Source organism: Urocitellus parryii, chromosome 1 (genome assembly GCF_045843805.1).
Source record: "Urocitellus parryii isolate mUroPar1 chromosome 1, mUroPar1.hap1, whole genome shotgun sequence".
NCBI classification, from domain to species: Eukaryota; Metazoa; Chordata; class Mammalia; order Rodentia; family Sciuridae; genus Urocitellus; species Urocitellus parryii.
In genome coordinates this window covers 224,991,310-225,008,314 of record NC_135531.1, presented here as the reverse complement: position 1 = coordinate 225,008,314, position 17,005 = coordinate 224,991,310, and the positions used below count along the sequence as shown (strand labels likewise).

The 17,005-nt window shown below is 37.6% G+C and overlaps 1 protein-coding gene and 1 non-coding gene across 4 annotated transcripts in view; both read right to left on the bottom strand.

The window, feature by feature from the left end:
* Metap1d (methionyl aminopeptidase type 1D, mitochondrial) overlaps positions 1–17,005 on the bottom strand; it is an 81,553-nt gene that overhangs the window by 46,969 nt on the left and 17,579 nt on the right. The gene's annotated exons all lie outside the window — the stretch shown is intronic.
* On the bottom strand, positions 10,469–10,575 carry LOC113183315 (U6 spliceosomal RNA). The gene has a single exon (XR_003300854.1). It is a non-coding gene; the product is annotated as a U6 spliceosomal RNA (small nuclear RNA).

Sequence of the window (17,005 nt, the reverse complement as noted above, 5' to 3'; positions counted from 1 at the left end):
AGACTTTAGTCGGGCGCGGTGGTACACGCCTGTAATCCCAGCAGCTCAGGAGGCTGAGGCAGGAGGATCTTGAGTTCAAAGCCAACCTCAGCAATTTAGCAAGGCACTTAACAAATCAGCAAGACCCTGTCTCTAAATAAAATATTAAAAAAGGGCTGGAGATATGGCTCAGTGGTTGAGCACCCCTGGGTTCAATCCTTGGTACCAAAAACAAACAAACCAAAAAACAAAAAACTCAAGACTTTAAAAAAATGAACTATGTCAGAATTCAAAAGACAGAGGCAGTTATTTTTGTGGGTTATAGTTTTTTCATTCCCCTGCTATTTTAGAACATGATTGTTTGTGATAGATGCTCATACTTTGGGGAGCTCTGAAACCAGAAAACATAGTATGTCTCTTCTTCACTGTAATATAGACAGTTTCTCCTAGTCACTCTTTGTTCAGATTTTATAAATGGCAAAGAACTAAATGATGCTTTACTTTTTATTGTTCAAAAAGTTTTAGGTCTATTTCCTCAAAATTTAAATATACTTTAAAAACAAATAAACAGGTACATTTGCAATTACTGGCAATAGTAAACTTCACTTTGAAAGGTGACACAGTCTCTGTGGAGTTTGATGATCTCCTAGCTTGTTATGGTTTTACCACCCACGCTTGTAAAATTTTACTCTTCTGTTTTCCAATTTTGTTCAGGCTATGTTATATCTAGAAATGGTCTGTAAAGTTACTTCAACAATGAAAAAAATGATTAAAATAACACATTAATCATGACAAACTTTGAGAAAATTAAGAATCAAGCTAAATACTTTGTGTGTGTGTGTGTGGTGCTGGGGATCAAACCCAGGCTTGTGTACATGCTAGGCAAACACTCTACCACTGAGCTACACCCTTAGCACAGAATACATTTTTAATGTTCCTAAATTATTTAACTGAATTTTGTATCTATAATTGGCATGAAAAACAAGCTCTGTCCTTCCTTTTTCATTTCAAAGAAACTGACTGGAAGCCACAGCTTCAAATTTTTACATATCTCAATCTGTCATAAAGTTTCGAAGCAAAACAAACTTACTTTCCTTTAATAAGTTTTCCTTTCAGAGATACCCATATTATTTTTTAAATATTTATTTATTTATTTATTTTAGTTGTCGCTAGACACAATATCTTTATTTTATTTATTTATTTTTATGTGGTGTTTAAGATCGATCCCAGGGTCCCACATGTGCTAGGTAAGTGCTCTAACAGTAAGCCACAACCCCAGCCCAATACCCATATTATTAGTAAATGAAAAACAACAGCATACTAGTATACATGCACACATACATGCATGTACACAGTTTACACATGTGTAAGGGGACAAAGTTTAGGGTAGGATAATTACTAAGTTTTCTGCTTAGAACCATTCAGTATTTATCAACTACCTTTTTATTTTAGATTATTTTTCAGTACTAGGGATTGAACCTAGGGGCACTCTACTATTGAGCTACATCCCCATCCCTTTTTACTTTTTATTTTCAGACAGGGTCTTGATAAGTTGCTGAGGGTCTTGCTAAGTTGCCCAAGCTGGCCTTGATTTTGTGATCCTCTTGCCTCAGCCTCCTGAGTTGCTGGGATTACAGGTATGCACCACCATGCCCAATTATGTTTTATTGGCCCTCCTATCAGAAAGCTGAAACTCCAGTACCTACCAATCAACCTGGACTCTGAATCACTTGCCAAATCCTAGGGCTTGTCTCTCTCTTTAAGTCTCTTCAGCCTGGTAAAATTCTTATCACTTTGTACTTAAGGAATTTTCTTCCTTAAGTTTAACTTTTACATTTTTGGGCTTTATTTTCTCATCAAAAGAATTATCCACATGAGCAGACACAATAACAGGAATAAAAGCATAATTAATTCAATTGCTATCTGAAAAGCTGGGCATGAGAAAACTTCATGCAAACTTCTGTACAAATGACAACTGAAGACAAATTTAAAATGAAGAAAAAAGTTTTTTTTGAAATTATAATTTGTGAAGGAAAAAACCCGTGTATATGGATAAAATCATATATAAAATCAAAGATGACACATATTTTTTAACACACACACATATATTGTGATGCTAACTCTAGACACAGAGATATATGGTTTTAATGTATTAGGTTGGGAATTTTCTAGTGTTGATCATCTACTTCAGTGTCTGACATGCAATTGGCAATTGACATTTGTTGAACAAGGGAATGAGTCCATTCCTTCTGGTTCCTGGAGTGATCTTGGCATATCCAACCTCATTCTTCTAGATAATTTTGCATTGTTCTGAAGGAAAAAACTGGGGTATGAAAACAAATGTCCTTCCTGCATAGTAATAATTCTCTATTCCTGACTCAGAAACCGTATGTTTGCTGTGAGAACAAAGTAAACAAAAGTGAATATTAAAAACCCATCCCCTTGGGCTGAGGCTATGGCTCCGTGGTAGCACACTTGCCTGGCATGTGTGAGGCACTGATTTGATTCTCAGCACCACGTATAAATAAATAAAATAAAGATCTATCAATAACTAAAAAAATTTTTTTTTAAAAAGTAAATTAATATTTTAAAAAAACCCATCCTCTTAAAAACAACAGTTCCAACAACAAAACTCACCCCTTTTCCTCAGGATAGGATGATGGGACAGAACAGATGGTCCTGGTTTACTTATATTTATACCAGGTCAACCTGCCTGCAACTGTAATTCACTTTGTGCGTGTGTGTGTGTGTGTGTGTGTGTGTGTGTGTGTGTTGCTGAGGATTGAAACCAGGGTCTTGTGGATGTGAGGCAAGCACTCTACCAACTGAGCTACATCCCCAGCCCTCAACTGTAATTTCACTGAGGGCTCAGACTTTCTGTTCCATCATGTGGTCATTTATTCATCTTAACATGTCTCAGAAACTGAAATACATGTTAAGGGCACTAGGACAAATTTCAAAGACTATTATACTATGAAACCAAACCTAGAATAAAAAAGCAAAATAGCCTTTCTGCTTTCTGTAGCAAACAGAATGTCTAAGTAGACAGGCAAGGTATGAAAGCTTTAAAAGCCTGACTTAAAAAAGGAAATGTCTATGATGAGAGGGAAAGGTTTACAAGCAACTAAGTTAAATACAGGATTTTCAGTCGGGTGCAGTGGTGCACAACTGTAATCCCAACTACTCAGGCAGCTGAGGCAAGAGGGTCTCAAATTTGAGGCCAGCTTAGGCAACTTAGTGAGACCCTGTCTCAAAATAAAAAATACAAAAGGCTGGGAACATAGTTCAGTGGTAAAGCACCCCTGAGTTCAATCCCTAGTATCAATCCCCCTCAAAAAACCCAAAAAACTTCAGGATGGAAGTGATGGAATTCACAGGAGGTGGGGTAGGGAAGGTAAATGACACCTTGGGGATAAAATTAGCAAAATCTACACTCAGAAAATATATAGAACAAATGGTCTCTTTAACAAATCACAAGGGATTTAAAGTTACAAATAAAAAAAGAGGGAGGAGAAACCTATAGATTAAAAGATTAAAGAGATACATCAATCTAATGCAATGTAATTCCAACAAATCTGTGGAAAAACAAAAGACAACCAAAGCAGTTGCACAGTCCATATGTGATACTAAGAAATTATTCTAGAATTTTGTAAGATTTAACAATGGTATATTTTAAAAAGAACACATATTTTAATACTTTAGAGATGCCTATTAAAATATTTACAGATGTAATTTTACATCTAACATTTCCTTCCACAAATCATCTGTGGAAGAGAGGTGCAGGAAGTGATAAGTATAAAGGTGAATAAAGATGATTAAAATTAGGTGATGGGTCCACAAGAGGTTCATTAAACTATTCTCTCTATAAAGAATGTTTAAAATTTTCCATAACAACAAGCCAAAAAAAAAAAAAAACCCACATGCCCACATGAGATTCTGTGTTACTAAATCAACTGTCAAAACACATCTACAGTAGCTGAGCACAGTGTATCTGTAATCCCAGCTACTTGGGAGGCTGAAACAGGAGGATCACTTGAGCCCAGGAGTTGGAAGCCAGCCCAGGCAACAAAGCAAGACCCTGTCTAAAACTCCCCCTCCTCTCCAAAAACACCCCCACATCTATGCTGCATCAGGTTATCCGATAATTTCATCAGTATCACTTTGGGTGCTTATGAAACTGTAGATTTCTTTGTGGAACAGTGGCACACACCTGTAATCCTAGTGACTCTGGAGGCTGATAGAGGAGAATCTCAAGTTAGAGGCCAACCTCAGCAATTTAGTGAGATCCTGTCTCAAAATTAAAAATAAAAAAAAGTAAAAGTACTCCTAGGTCCAGTCGCTAGCACCAAAACAAACAAACAGAGCAGATCTCTGGGCTCTTCCTTAGACCTACAGATTCAGAAAACCCAGTTTGGAACTGGGTTCACTGTTTTAACACATTAATTTTACACATATTAAAATTTTCATACAAGTGATTATTACATACATTAAAGTTTGAGAATCAGTGGCTAAACATTTTGTGTCAGGTTTTATTTCTCACTTCCTAAGTGAGAGAGAGCTTGGCATTTTGATAAAAGTGGAGGTATTCATGGCCAAATTTCTGGGATTTGGCTGAAAACTGAAAGCCCATTTTCATTTAATAGAGTCTTAATATAAGGTATAGAGCAGAGGTACCTGCTTGCCTTTCGTGAAGATTATGTGTCAGGAAGCCAAGTCCTTCTTTGTGGTCAGGGTTCTGAAGGCCAATTTTTATCTACTCACAAAGGCCACTGGCTAGGCTATGTGGTTTGGGTTTCTCAGAGTTTTTGCTGGTAAAGACATCCTTGGTTTCCATGCTTCATAATGGTCCCATAGAAGGTAATTTGAGAAAGTATGAGGTGGCTACATTTTCATAGTTATCTGAGTGTCTACATTCACACCCCTTCCCTTTTTGGTATTAATCTAAGTAGTATGATTTTTTTTTAAACTTTTTTTTTAATATTTATTTTTTAGTTATTGGCGGACACAACATCTTTGTTTGTATGTGGTGCTGAGGATCGAACCCGGGCCGCACGTGTGCCAGGCGAGTGCGCTACCGCTTGAGCCACATCCCCAGCCCCTAAGTAGTATGATTTGGGATTAAAGGTCCTTAAATGAGCAAAAACCTGTACCTTCATTTTTTCCCCCAACATTTTATTATGAATAATTTCAAACACAAAAGTTGAAAAAAATTTTTACTACTTAGATTCTGTAATTAGCATTTTACCATACTTGTTCTTTAGCACATTCCTCAACATTCTACTATCCATTTATCTCTCTCTTTTTTTTTTTCCTAATGCATTTTGAAGTAAGTTTGAAAGCTCAAGATCTGGTTATACCCACTATACTTCAAAATGCATGTCAGTAAGTAGACTTCCATGTACATTTACAGGTTCCTGGGTTTTGGGGCGGGAGGTAAAATTTAAACACCATATATGTACAAATCTTAAGTATATGGTGAATACTGACAAATGCCCACCCCGGTGTAACCGAACACCAATCAAGAAACAGACTACTACCAACATTCCAGGAAGTTGTCTCTCCTTCCTTCTTGGCAAATCTTCACCTCATCTAGTACCTAGGGAAGTTGTAATCTGATGTTTCCACATCACCTGTTGAGGTCAGGGACTGAAATCAATGAAATATTTCCCAAGTGGGAAAACTTAGTCCAAAGAGAGTCATTATTTTTCTGAGATCACATTAAATGAATAAGAACAAAAACTTTAGCCCCTGAACAGTTAGTTTAATGCTTTTCCCTTGATAATATGCCAATTTTTTATTAGAAAACTTTTAAATTAAAATGAAATCAAATTCATGACTTCTGATTGTTTCCAAGCAAACAATTTTTCCATAACCACCTATCAAGGCAAATCTACAATAACTAGTATAGAGGAAAATAATCATAAATGCATTAAAAAGAGACTAAAAATAATCCACATAGGAAATGCAATTACATTTAATTACATTGACTGCTAATACTCCCCCTGAAATCTTAAAAACAAGTGTTTAAAACATGTTCTATGAAAGGAAAAGCCCCTAGTATATTACAAAGAGAAAAAGCATACATTTGCTTAATATCTGAATTTTTATTATGACTCCAAAGCTAATAAAACACAGATTTCAAAAATTAATGATTCTATTTTATTGTCTACACATGCAATGGCAGTACGATTACCAAGGATATTCTTAGGATATCTGAAAACTACCAATAAACAGCATCTTTTTTCTTATTTGTTTAATAACTGCTGTCATTCTTTTCGTAAGCAGCAATCGCAAGATGTCAAACAATTCTGCCTTGACTATGGGTACTGATAGATGTCTCTGCTTGTTTTTATTAAAAACAACACACAAAAAATGTTCCTTCCATTAATTACCAACCCTGGAGAAGTGGGGGCACCGCTGGGATGTTCACCAGCCTCTGGGCAAGCAGGGATGCAGCCAGAGAAAACCACAGAGCAAATGTGAATGCCGGAACACATTTTTCTTTACCTCCCTTGGGGATCCTGCAACTCAGAGTCTTAGATTCCCTTAAAGGGAAAAGCAGGGTATGCGTGGGGGCAGGGCGGGATCATGTTTATCAGTCACAACAGTTCATCTGGGCCTGGATCCAGGTAGTCTGCATGTCTAAATTTGATGAAATATAGGCGCCACCAGGTAACAGTAGTGGTCAGGGAGCTTGCCAGAATCCTGTAACTCAAAACTAAAAAATGAAATTAAAAGACTACTTCAGCCAGGCAATTTCTTTCTTCAGGATGCAATAACTGCAAACTACAAAGCGCAAAGAACAGACAATGCTTTGTGTGTTTTAAAGTTTCTTCTTCCTCATGTGACACAACATCTAGGCCAGAAAAACATACACAAATATTTTCAAACTTGCATTTCAATATGGAACTGTAATGTGTCAGTGGAACTTGCCTTCCTCTTCCTCCTTTCCTTTCTCCTCTCCACATTCTGCATGGGTTCAGCCAGTGGCAGGGAGGTGAGGCTGGAGAGGTCTTGGATGTATCCGGAGGGCAGGTACGAAGGGGCAATGGTGGAGGAGCAGACGCCTGACCCTGTCCTGTCAATAAACCTTAACCCCGACCTGCTGGGCCCCTGAGCTGCCTCTTCTCTGTCTAGCCTCTTCTCTAATTGCTCTAAAAATGACTCTTCATTTAAAAGTACCTTTGTGTAAACACCCCACAGGAACTGACAGTCATCAGAATTACCACACAGTTCTAGTTTTTAAGAAGTGCAAGAAAAATCTTTCATTATTACAGGACTTGGAAAAACAATTTAAACTGCTGTGCAAAACAATACTCATCACTCTTTTAGCTCACTCTGCAGGTGACGTTAATTTTGACTTTTAAGACTGTTTACAATGAAACGTTAAATCTTTTGATTAAGTTATTTGAGAATAAAGATGGAAAAGAGATTTTTCCCACAGAAACATACTGTTTCTCTTCCTTCTAAGCACAAACCCCCAGAGGTAAAGCCAAAGTCCTGTGCTTCCTCATTCCATGCCATGAGGATTCCCTATACATTCTAAAAGGACCTGTATCTTTTAATCTAAATGCAAAAATGCAAACAAAATATTAAAATGGGGAATCGAGGAGAGAAGTTTTAGAGTAAAGGTTTGCTGTTGTTGTTGCTGTTGTTGCAGTACCGGGGATTAAACCCTAGGCCTCAAGCTTACTAGGCAAGTACACTACCACTGAGCTATATCCCCAGCTACTGTTGCTGTTTTTTTAAAATAAAAAATTAATTTAGTCCTCTAGACAAGAATAAAATGCTTTTTCCTGGTGTGTGGCTTCTTCTTTTCCTTTTAAAAAAATAGTAGTAAAAATTTATATCAACATAATTTACTTTTGACTCTTTGGAAGCAATTCCCTGAACCACTAAATTATTACTTTCCTATTAACATAATGGGAAAGCCATTTATTGTCCATTTTATAAAAGGAAACCAGACCTGAATTTTGTCAATCCTAAATTCTCTTCTGACTGGATGTAGATTAAATTCTGCCTTTTAAAGTATGAATTTTTGGGGGTCGGGGTGCAGGTACTGGAGATTTAACCCAGTGGTGCTGTATCACTGAGCTACATCCCTAGCCTTTTGTTTTGTTTTGCTTTGTTTTGTTTTTTGGGATGGAATCTCACTAAATTGCTGAGGCTGGCCTTGAACTTCTGATTCTCCTGCCTCAGATTTCCAAGTCATTGGGATAACAGGTGTGTATTCCTGTACCCATCTAAAGTATGACACATTTAAATGGCTCAAATTAATTATTATTACTATTTCTAAATTATTGCTAAATACCAACAAAGTAAAAGAAAGTCCCTTTGCTTTCAATTTTCTCCATAGTACTGACCACTTTCTAAAATATTCAGTAACTTTTTTTGTTGATTGTCTATGAATGTAAGCTCTTTTTTTGTGGCGGGGGCAGGGGGTGGGTATACCGGGGATTGAACTCAGGGGCACTTACCACTGAGCCACTTACCACCCAGCACTATTTTGTATTTTATTTAGAAACAAGGTCTCACTAATTTGCTAAGTGCCTCACTTTTGCTGAGTCTGGCTTTGAACTGGAGATCCCCCTGCCTCAGCCTTCTGAGCCACTAGGATTACAGAGATACACCACTGAAATGTAAGCTCTTTGGGTGTAGAATTTTTATCTGTATTGTTGTACTCCAAATGACTAGAAAGTGTCTAGCATATAGCAAATATTCAATTGCTTTAATGTTAATATGTAAAAAAGTAGACACATTAAGCAAACATTCTTACATGAAATAAAAGTATTTATCTTATTTCTACTTAATTACCTTAACCTACATTTCAGTACAATACAGTATTGTGGGTATGACAGAAGACTACCTATGTCTTTTTTGTTTGTTTCAATAAATTACCCCAAAGCTTATTCTCCAGTCTCCAACACCAGTTAAATTATTAAACTGCAAGGAGGAAAAAATCTTATATTTCAGAGCAGAAGCAGGTCTTAGAAACCACTCAACCAAGGCCAGAGCCTTCAGAATTGTTGAAGAGGCTTGTTGAACACACAAATTCCCAGGCCCCACCCAACACCTACTAACTTAGATCTCTATGTTCAAGTAATTTGTAGTCTAGAAGGGAAAATATGATAAACCAATTAACTGATGGCTACTATATGGCACTAGGGCTATGATCAGGATGCTATCGGAATCAAGAGGTGGTAAATTATAAATCAAACGGTATTTGAGGTGAATTTTAAGGAATGAGTGGAAACATACTTGAGAGGAAGTTTGTAGTGGTATTATATGCACTTCAGAGAATTTCATTGTAAAGTCTATGGGTACTGTGTCTTGAGGGAAGAAGGCCATCACAAGATTATAGATGGAGAATGAATGTCAAAATATGAAGGTGCTATGGTTTAGAAGTATCCCCCAAATGCCTATGTGTTAAAGGCTTAGTTGCCAGCCTGTGGTGCTACTGAGAGATGGTGGAACCTTTAAGAGGTGGGGCCTAGTGGAAGGAAGTTAGGTTACTGGGCATGGGTTGGGGCTGACCCCTTTCCTCTCTTTTTGTGTTTCTGGCCACTATGAGGTGAGAAGCTTTGCTCCACCACACTCTCTTGCCATGATGTTCTGCCACAGCTTGTCCTAAAAGCAATGCAGCCACACAAGTATGGAATGAAACCTCTGAAACTGTGAGCCAAAATAAACCTTTTCTCCTTTTAAGTTGATTTATCTCAGATATTTATTACAACAATGGAAAGTTAACTAACACAGAAAGATTTTGTGTTCTACAATAGGGAATTGAAATTTTATATTAAAACTAGGGTAAACCTACTCCCTATCCCAGCTACTGGGTAGGCTGAGATGGGAGGATCACTTCAGCTCAGGAGTTGAAGATCAGCCTGGGCAACATAGGGAGAGCCTATCTCAAAACAAACAAAACAATGCGAAGACATTAAAGCATCGTGAACACAGAAAAGCAAATATATTTATTTATTTATTTTAAATATGTATTCTTTAGTTGTAGTTGGACACAATACCTTTATTTTATTTATTTAATTTTATGTGGTGCTGAGGATTGAACCCAGGGCCTCACACATGCTAGGCGAGCACTCTACTACTGAGCCACAACCCCACACAAAGAAAAAATGTCTAATTCAGAATGTAAACTATTTGTTGTATCTTAATTCAACAAGATTTTACTCAAATCCCAGCTATAATTCATTTTTAGGGTTCTTAATAGTCTCATAAATTTGTCAATAGCTATGAAGTCAAGTTGATCACCTTTGCTATCTGAGGCATGAAGGTCCCTCCGATTTTCCAGATGTACATATTTCCTAATAACTCTTTTTAAATTTATCTTCTTTTTTTTTTGAAAAGTAAAACACATTAAAAACTTTATTGTAAGTATCACACATCTAAATTTGCATCAATTTGATACAGTGCTGCTCGTTTTGTGGAACATACCAGTTGCACAATTCGCTTACAAGGTAATAGTCAACCTGCTAAAAATACAGAACGCTTCACGAATTTGCATGTCATCCTTGCTCAGGGGCCATGCTAATCTTCTTTGTATCGTTCCAATTTGAGTATATGTGCTGCTGAAGTGAGCACTAAACTTATCTTCTTTACCTTAATAAGCCTGTCTGTTTTTGTTGTTGTTTGTTTTGTTTTGGTGGTTCTGGGAATGTGGTTTCCAGGGCCTCATATATGCCTGGCAGGCTCTGCGGAGCACACTCCCAGCCCCTGCCTCCATTAAACAGACATTACTTTATGGCTCTAAATTCCATCTACTATCCTCAATCTTCTGTGCAATGGCATTTGCAACTACCCCAGAGGACTTACTCTTACTCAAGGATTTAAGACCATCCACAGGTTCTCTTCAATATTGGGAAAGAAGGAATTATTTGTGGCCAGGATCTCAATTCAATTTCTATTTTTTACATAACCAAACCAAATTTTCCTTAGAGTTTTCCAGACTCCCTTCTAATTACTACCTTATCTTGTCTTGGGTTAATATTAAAAGGTTTTCCTTAAATCCAAGTGAAGGTGCTACTCTTGGCAAGATGACTAGATTTCACTCAATTAACAAAACAGTTACTTGGTTCTTACCTGCTACAGAACTTTGTGTGTTTATGGTACAGGAAGGGAAGGAATGACTCATATACATCTCCTGCCTTAAATGACTTGATAATCTAGTAGCATGATAAGATAAGCGGTGAAAATTATTACAAATTCTTAGAGCTTCTGGCTCAGAGTAAATGACAATGGAAGCAACGGTGGACTTGGCATCCTTGGCATCCAACCTCTTCCTAAGCTGTCTTCTGTGACAGCTTAAGAACTACATTTCCCAGAATCCCCAAACATAAAGGTCTACATCTGAATTTGGCTCCACTAATTAGAAGCATTCATGGACGACTTGAAGGGAGAAGCCGAGAAGGGCTCATTCCTGTTATTTCTGCTATTCTTTTTTCTGCTAATAAGTAGTTGTGGAAATGTTAGGTTTTTCTGCAGCAGCACTCGGCTGTCCCATAATAGCTATGTGAGTACTGAGAAGCAATTGGCGGTGGTGGCAGCATAGCTTCCCCTATAAACCAGTTCTACCTGCTCCCTTGGTGGGCCAGTTCAGAGGATCTGTTCTAGAAGTTGTTTCCACAGGTTCTGCCTACAGGCTACTTCATAACAATCAGGAACAACCAATTCACGTCTGCTTGAAAAAGCTGGAATGACCAAGTCTCCTGTAAACTGAGCCCCAATGGTGTGATTCCAATATTATAGGAAGGCAGTAAGAGATGAAGGAAGGTAGGCAGACAGGCAAGATCAAAATGATAACGTTAGACCAAAAAACATTCTATAAGGACAGTGGTGCCTGAAATAGTCCTTGCTATAAAAATAGAATTTTGACATAAATAAGGGAACAGTATTCCAGACCAGAAGGTAAAGAAGTATGAACAAAGCTGCAGTAGTTATGAAAGCCCATACTGTACCAAGCATTGATTGTCCTAGTTTTGCTTAAGTACTGAGTATGCTTATTTGGAATGGTAAGTTTTGACCATATTTTCTATCAGAGATGGTAAGACCCTGAGAACTATTCAACAAATTGAATACTTTTCACTGGGCAAAGGAAAAAGATTGAAAATTAGATGAGGGTTACCCCTACAAAATAAATTATAAATCAGAGATAAAATGAAACAAAATGTGACATATACAAGGGCAATATTTCTAGTTGAGAAGTACCAAAATTCATTTCAGAAGTCAAATAAGATGGTGAACCAAATATGCATCTACCATTTACTGCCTCTCTTATATTTATTTATATATTTTATTCTATTTTTTAAGTGCTCTGCCACTAAGCCACACCCCCAGCCCTGCCTCTCTTACAAATTAAGTCATGAACTTAAAAGATAAGAGAGAACAGGAGAGAAAACAGGTTAAAAAAATTAAGGAAATACTAGGGAATAATATTGACCAAATTATATTGTTATATTATATATGTGTATGAATATGTAACAATGAATCCCACTATTATGTATAATTACGATTCACCAATTAAAAATATGGGGAAAATCAGGAACTGAAAACAGATGAAAGGAGGTAAATGACTTGACAGAACCAAGAAAACAGAATTCTGTTCACACAGTGGAGAGACACAAGAATTCCCAGGTGTCAACAAGAGGCACCAGGATTTCTAGATAAAAAGATTAAGTGGAACTAAAATAAATAAAGTGGATAGAAATCTGTTAAAGACACAGATGAGTCCCCAGATCTCGTATTCTACCATGTGGAAGGACTGTCCCTCTACCATTTTGGCAAAACACTAGAGAATTAGTCTCAGGAGAGAGAAAAACAGAGATCCCTGATTAGAGAACACCAGGAAAAGTTAAGTGTGGGTCACTATAGGATTAAGTGAAAACTGTAGACTTAGGCGCTAAGACACACCCCCACCTGCTAGCCCTCTCACTTAGTTTCTAGAACATTGGCAGCCAGCCTTCATCTTTCAGGTGAATTTCACCAGTTTTTCTATGAAAGCCCTTTTTCTGTTCCAGGATCCAATGCAGAATTCCACAGTGAAATTGGTTATAAAGTTCTCTTAGTCTTCCATAATCATGTGACAGTTCCTCAGGCTTGACTTTCATGAGTCCACTCAGATTTTTAAATTGCTCACTCTGACAGAGAGCAGACAATGACAGATTCCCAAATATTTAAGAACCACTAATACAAAATACCGAACAAGACAAAAAAGAAAAAGCTCAGAAGAAACAGACTATATAGAGAAGAAAATTCCTAGAAAATTATTTATAATACACTCAAGAAAGATTTTGCAACCACAAAACAAGAACAGTATACTCATTTTAATAAAAACTTTCAGGGAACAAGACAGACTCTTGTGGCTTAAAATATGGTAAAAGAAATTAAAACCTCAAATGAAGGGGTGATGCATAAATTTGAACTCTCCTAGAAAGTAGAGAAAAAGACCAAATCCAGAGGGGAAATGGGCATTAAATGAACCACACATAATGAACATATGATTTAAAAATATGATATGTGTTATGAAGGAGAATCAGACCGCATAAGAAAATATCTGGGACCTCTCCTTGGAGTACAGAGGATCAGGAAGAAATGTTCATTTCTCTTTTCTTCTTCTTCTTCTTTTTTTTTTTTTTTTTTTTTTTGTTGTTTGTTTGTTATCAGGAACTGAACCCAGGGATGCTTGGCCACTAAGCTACATCATCAGCCCTTTTTTATTTTTTTTTATTATGAGACAGGGTCTCATTAAATTGTTTAGGGCTACTAAAATACTGACTTTCAATCCTCCTGCCTCAATTGCTGGGATTATAGGTGTGTGCCACTATGCATGGCAGGAAATTGTTCTGATAAAGTGACAATGAAGTTAAGATCTCAAGAACAAGCAGGAATTAAGCAGATGTCCAAGCTGGGGAACAACATATGCAAAGATACCTAGGAGGAAAGAGTATAGAGAAAGAGTCCTGAAAAGAAGTCAGGAGATAGGAATTGGAGGGACTGGAGAGTTGTGGGTAGTGAGATCAGTGGGCCTTGAAGGTCAGGGTTTTCATGGTGAGTACAATGAGAAGCCAAGAAAAGATTTTAAGGGGGAGCAAAATGTCCTAATATATCTTGTTTGTAGGGAGGGTGCTGAACTCAGGGCCTTGTGCTAGCCAAGTGCTTTATCACTGAACTCTATTCCCAGTCCTTTTTAATTTTGAGACAGGATCTCACTAAGTGGCCCATGCTGGCCTTTAACTTGTGATCTTCCTGTCTCAGCCTCGAGTGGCTGGGATTACAGGTGTGCACCACTGTGGCCCAATGTACTTTTTAAAGGGCCACTTGAGTGCAATGTGAGAAAGCTGGAAATAGTAGTTATTGGGGCTGGGGTTGTAGCTCAGTGGTAGAGCGCTTGCCTAGCATGTGTGAGGCACTGGGTTTGATTCTCAGCCCCACATATTAATAAATAAAATAAAGGCCCATCAACAACTAAAAAATATTTTTTTTTTTTTTTTTAAAGAGAGAGTGAGAGAGGGGAGAGAGAGGGAGAGAGAGAGAGAGAGAGAATTTTTAATATTTATTTTTCAGTTCTCGGCGGACACAACATCTTTGTTGGTATGTGGTGCTGAGGATCGAACCCGGGTCGCACGCATACCAGGCGAGCGCGCTACCACTTGAGCCACATCCCCAGCCCCTAAAAAATATTTTTTAAAAAAGAATTTCTTAAAAAATTGTTGGAGGAAGTAATTATATATTTAATGAATGTATAAAACTTCTCATCTTATGGATGTTTCATAATTTACTTAATCATTCCTCTATTTCTCTGGACATGTGAGTTATTTCCAGTTGTCTGCAACCTGGTAATAAAGATCCTTGAGCCTAAATTTTTGCCAGCGTCTGATTATTTTTCAAATAGAAGTGGAAATAAATAGGTGAGCTATGGGTGGGGGTATAGAGTGCAGTGGTAGGGTGCTTGCCTAGCATATAGGATGCCTTGAGCTCAGTCCCCAGCACTACAAATAATAACAACAACAATCATAAATTTTTGGAAATTTGGTGGTCATTTTTTAAAATTTTTTTAACTTTGATCATTAAATATGAAAAATATACTTTGCAAAAATAGATATCTTCTCATTTATTTAGGTAAATGATATGAACAGAAAAATATCTACCTTAAAAAGTTGACAAACTGGGTGCCGATATTATAGCATTTAAAATATATGTGGCATATTTTTGATGATCTATAGTGATAATAAACAATACTATCAAACTTCTTGATTGGGACAGACCATATTTAAAACAATCGATATGCCAGCAAATAAGCTGAGCTTCAGAATCAAATGTTATATATTTGGGATATCATAAAATAAATCCCAGTGTAATATAATATGCTAAATACACATCTATTTGTGGCTTAACTTTTTAGAATTTATTTACTTATTTATATTTTGTGGTGCTAGGGATCAATCCCAGTGTTTCAGGCATGCTGGGCAAGTACTTTTACCACTGAGTTATACCCCCAGCCTTGTGGTTTACCTTTTAGTAATTTTTTGTTGTTGTTGTAAATATATTTGCAAATCAGAAAAAAATACTCTGTCAGACCATGTCTCCTCATGGGGTACGTAGTCAAGTTATGCCAGGAAGAGCAGTTGCTTTGCTCTCTCCACAGTTCTCTCATTCTCACACATGTGGCCTCTTTCCCATACAATTTGCCTCTTTTGTTCCTCATCTCCCTGACTAGCATCACCACACACAAGCTCCTTCACCTCTTTACTTCCTTCCCCCTCACATCCTATCTCCTCGAGGTTTTTGCCTTTGTTGTTGTTTTATGTTTTGCTTTTGTTTTGTTTTGTGCTGGGGACTAAACTTAGGGGTGCTTTACCACTAAGCTACATCTGTAGCCTTTTAAATTTTTCTTTAGAGACAGGGTCTAAGTTGCTGGGGTTGGCCTAGAACTTGTGATCCTCTTGCCTTAGTCTCTGGAGTCAGTGGGATTACAGGCATGCGCCAATGTACCCAACACACATCCATTCTCCTTGTCATAACTCCTTATCCTCAAGTTCTTACATATTTTTTTCTTCTCTTTGAATGATGTGATCCTTTCTGTCTGCCTCTCCCGCACTTTCATCTTCCCTCGGAGTCCTGAGATCTATCATCTCATATTCTCCAACTCCTGTTCCAGGTCCTAATTCGGGGAAGGACTGTTGATCAGGAAATCTGTCAAGGTGGCTGAGGGCACAATTGAGACAGATGCATAGATGCTGGACATGAGGAGACCAGGTGGCCAGCCCAGGTTTCCCAGGCCTCTGTGGCAGGAGGGGGTGGGCCTAAACTAAAGGATAGGTCAGCAGAGCAGCGGCCAGAGGCTGAGTCCTGCTGCTCTGACAGCCGGAGCATGCACACAGGCCACCCGGAAATGCTCTGTGGCCTGGATGGGCTCTGAGAGTTGCCAGTTGGACATACTGACCTAGACAACCAATTAGGGCATGTTCAAGGTCTGCTGCACTGAACATACAGTCTTTTAAACAACGCTAAATCCCCTGTAACTGATTTTTCTCCTCCTAAATTTTCCTGATTTACAGTTGTAGTAAGAATTGGAAGACAAATCAGACAAGGGTACTGAAAATATGACACACACTGAATATTTGACTTAATGTTCTTTTATGTACTTTTGGAAATGAACCAGGTATTTAGTGAACAAGGAGGGATCTAGTAGGTATGCTTGATGAGAATCTGTAGTGGGAAGGAATTTAAGATCAAGGTCAGGAATGATTAATATGCATTCAGGAAGTCATCAACATTTAAGCATAAGCAATATGAATCTCATTAAATCTTCAATAGCTTCCTATTGCCTGAAGGAATTGGTGGTATTATAATGATTAAAGCAATAACATTAAAGTAGAAAACAGCATTAGAAAATTAATCTGACCCTTATAAAAGAAGCTACCACAGAATACTAACCACCCAAGCCAAGTTTTTAAGACTCCTTGGCAGCTATTCTCCTTGTCCCCCAAGTTAGAAGGCTCCATTGAAAAGTGAC